Raw genomic sequence first — 3,853 nt, forward strand, 5'->3', positions numbered from 1 at the left:
GTTTCAGGGATATTTTAGATTTAACATTTTCTTTTACTGATGTCAATTTCTTTTATTGTATGCCTGAGGTTCTCTCCTGCATCCTTTGTGACTTGATGATACTTTCACGTGTTGTTCCTGTTCTCTTCTATAGGTTTTCCATCTCAGGGTTCCCTCAGTTTGTATTTTCTTCATTGTTCCTATTTCTACTTTCATGTCCTGAACGTTTTTTTTTTTAATTAGGTATTTTCTTTATTTACATGTCATATGATTTCTCCTTTCTCAGTTTCCCCTCCAAAAAACAAACAAACAAAGAAACAAATAAAAACAACAAGAACAAACCCTTGTTGCTTCCCCCTCCCCATGCTTGCCACCCCACCCTCTCCCACTTATTGGTCCTGGCATTCTCCTACACTGGAGCACATAGGGCCAAGGGCCTCTCTTCCTATTGTCGATCGACTTTGCAATCCTCTACTATACACATGTGGCCAGAACAATCAGACCCCTCCATGTGCAGTCCTTGGTTGGTGGTTGAGTCCCTGAGAGCTCTGAGGGTACTAGTTAGTTCATATTGTTGTTCGTCCTAAGGGACTGCAAACCCTTCAGCTCCTTTGGTCCTTTCTCTAACTCCTTCATTGGGGACCCTGTAGTTCTGTATTAGTCAGGTACTGTCAGAGCCTCTCAGGAGATAGCTATATTAGGCTGGCTTGTCCTTCCTTCAGTCTCTGCTCCATAGTTAATCTCTGCAACTCCTTCCGTGGGTATTTTGTTCCCCCTTTTAAGAAGGAATGAAATGTCCTCATTTTGGTCTTCCTTCTTCTTGAGTTTCTTGTGGTTTGTGGTTTGTTCTTCCTGTATTCCAAACTTCTGGGCTAATAACCACTTATCAGAGAGTGCATACCATGTGTGTTCTTTTGTGATTGGGTTACCTCACTCAGGATGATCTTCTTCAGATCCATCCATTTACCTAAGAATTTCATTGTTTTTAATAGCTCCATTGTGTAGCTGTACCACAATTTCTGTATCCATTCCTCTGTTGAGGGACATCTGGGTTGATTCCATTTTCTGGCTATTATAAATAAGGTTGCTATGAACATGGTGGAGCATGTGTCCTTATTACATGTTGGACCATCTTCTGGGTATATGCCCAGGAGTGGTATAGCTGGGTCCTCCAGTAGAACTATCTGAAAAGTTTTATTTACTTCTTTGGTTAGGTGTACTTTCTGGTATTTCTTTAAGATGTTAATTCATTTCCTCTTTAAAGGCCTCTATCATCTTTACAAGATATGGTGTAAGATCATTGTGGTTTGATTGTACTGTCCCTGAATATGCCCCCTGCCTGCCTTTTTCTAGTTTTAACTCAGCTGGAGGTTGTTCAATTTTTGATGATAGACAAATGTTTGAAATGACATTTTATTGAGAAAAGGAAAAATCATGTTTGAAACTCCACAGCTTCAGAATGGCTGTTCTAAATCTATGGAAATACAGTATAGATCTGTAAAGAAAAAAAAATTCAGGGCTTGCTGTTGTAGGATAGGTGTTCTCTGTTGGTTCCGCACCACCCTTGACTTTTGCTTTTTGGATTCTTTTCATGCATTTAGCCATCTAGAAGTTTGTAGTCATTGCTTGTACTTGTTATACTATATGTTGGGAAGGGGCTAACCTCACTGATCCTGTTGTGACAGGCGCCTGGTAGGTATCCTTGTGTTGTATGGTTCTGAAAGAGGAGGTTTTAAAAAGCTGGGCAGAGCAGTGACAGGAGAATTGATCATTGGAAAAAAAAGAAAAAATGGATGAAGGAAAGGAATCAAATCTTTATGATTCCGGATCAACAGATCTGATGAAGGTGAACAGAGAGGAGATGGGGAAAATGGGAATTCTGGTGTGGATAGCAGGATAATATTATTTCCTTATCTATTAATTTCCATTATTTCACTATAAAGACATTATACATAACTTATTTCTCTGGATCATATACAAACAGAACATAGAGCCCACCTAATTGCCTGTTACCTTGGTTATAGTTCCTCTATGAAGACTGAAGACATAATAATCGAATTTATCAATTTAATGTGGTTGAAGGATAATCATATCAAATGTTACCTCAAAATACTTTTACAATTATAGAGTAAGCCTTAGACTCTTCAGAGATATGTACATTTCTAAGGATGGAATAGAATGATGAAGATTTATACCTGTATTACAATGTCAGATTATATTGATTAAAAAGTATAACTATGCATATATTGAACATTCAAAAGTTAAAGGAATTACTGATCAAATATAGTGAAATATACTGAACCTGTATTTCAAGACAAATCATGTCTTATACAAATGAAATTTTGTGTCTTACAATACAGTCAGCATTGATAAACAAATATTGTTTATAAAATACATATAATAGAAACTAACATAAAACAGCAACAAAATAATTGAAAAGCAGAGCAGAATAGATTTATATGATATAAAACATTTTTTGAAATGAAATCTTTACCAAAATATGGAAAGTAATACATTGTATGATATAGTTATTAAATAACATCAGGAGCATATATTTTTCTTCCTCTGATTTTTATTCACAAAGAGTTAGTTCTTAAATTCTGTTCTGGAGGAACAAAGAAAACATAAATTTAAGTATTAAGTTGGTGTTATACTGAAAACCTTTCACTGTTTTCCAAAACTTTAGTAAATTAATTGTGATAAAATTCTCTCAATATGTAAAGGAACATATATACCCCCACACTAACCTGAATTTCATCAAAGAACCCAGAAGTAGATGAGAGAGTTAAGTCCTACTACCTTTTTTCTAACATCCACATATTCACTACAGCATCTGTGAAATCTTCCTGTGAACAAAAAATGAAAGGGGGTAGAAGATCATATGAGAAGGAATTTTTTCAAACCTAGAGGAACTTATAAGTAAAAATAGATATATGTCATATATCTTAGACCACCATCATTTTGCACAAGAAATTCAATGGATAATATCCTTCTTATAAGTAAATTTCCATAACTTATTAGAAATTAAGAAACATTTTTCAAGAACTGGTATAAGAAGGGAATTAGTTTTTGCAGTGTAGTTGGTATTCTCAATATTGAAATGTACATTTCAACTATATTACAAAGTATAAATAAAACAGAGGTAAAAACAAAGAATAAACTAAGAATAGTTCATAATGCAATTAAATAAATGTTCTCTAGTAATGTGGTTTTTCTGGTTATTTTCATTATCAATTTGACACAATCAAGATTTATATAATAAAAGAAAACCACTATGAAGGAAAAGCACTTTGAAGGACTGGACTGTAGACAAGCTCCTTGGACATACTTTTGTTAGTGATGTTTGTGGGCTGGATTGGACTCACTGTGCTGGTGTGACTTCTGAGGACATCATGAGTTACAAAACAAAGCAGGTTGAGGAATATGGTAGAGGCATGCAACACCACACCCCAATGGACTCAGCTTTAGTTCTTACCTCCTTATTCTATGTTATGTTCCTCAGTGATATATTTATAAAGTGTAATGTGAAACATACCCCTTTCTCCAGGAGGGGCATTTGCTCATAGGATTTTTTGAAATGAGTACAAACCTTAACTTGTGGGCTTATTCACTTTAGAATATTCATTTTTCTATACCAAATGAGATAATGGAATATGGTTGTATTAATGATCCAATGAGTTTGAACTGTAAAATGTATTAGGGTAAAGGAAACCTTGACAATGCATTCATGACCAACTTCATTTCTACTAGATATGGATGAGTGTGTGCACTGTCCTCAGTCTCATTATACAAATGCAGAGAAGAGACACTGCCTGAAGAAAACTGTAACCTTTCTGTCTTATAATGATCCCTTGGGAAAGGGACTCACACTCAT

The 3,853-nt window shown here is 35.2% G+C and overlaps 1 pseudogene across 1 annotated transcript in view; it reads right to left on the reverse strand.

Annotated features, from left to right (window-relative positions):
- Positions 1 to 2,721: 2,721 nt before the first annotated feature.
- LOC116076363 overlaps positions 2,722 to 3,853 on the reverse strand; it is a 7,067-nt pseudogene continuing 5,935 nt past the window's right edge. The window contains exon 3 of the transcript XR_004112918.1: positions 2,722 to 2,825. The product of XR_004112918.1 is annotated as a ubiquitin-associated protein 2-like (transcript). The remainder of the gene's footprint in view (positions 2,826 to 3,853) is intronic.

Source organism: Mastomys coucha, unplaced genomic scaffold, assembly GCF_008632895.1.
Source record: "Mastomys coucha isolate ucsf_1 unplaced genomic scaffold, UCSF_Mcou_1 pScaffold4, whole genome shotgun sequence".
NCBI lineage: Eukaryota > Metazoa > Chordata > Mammalia > Rodentia > Muridae > Mastomys > Mastomys coucha.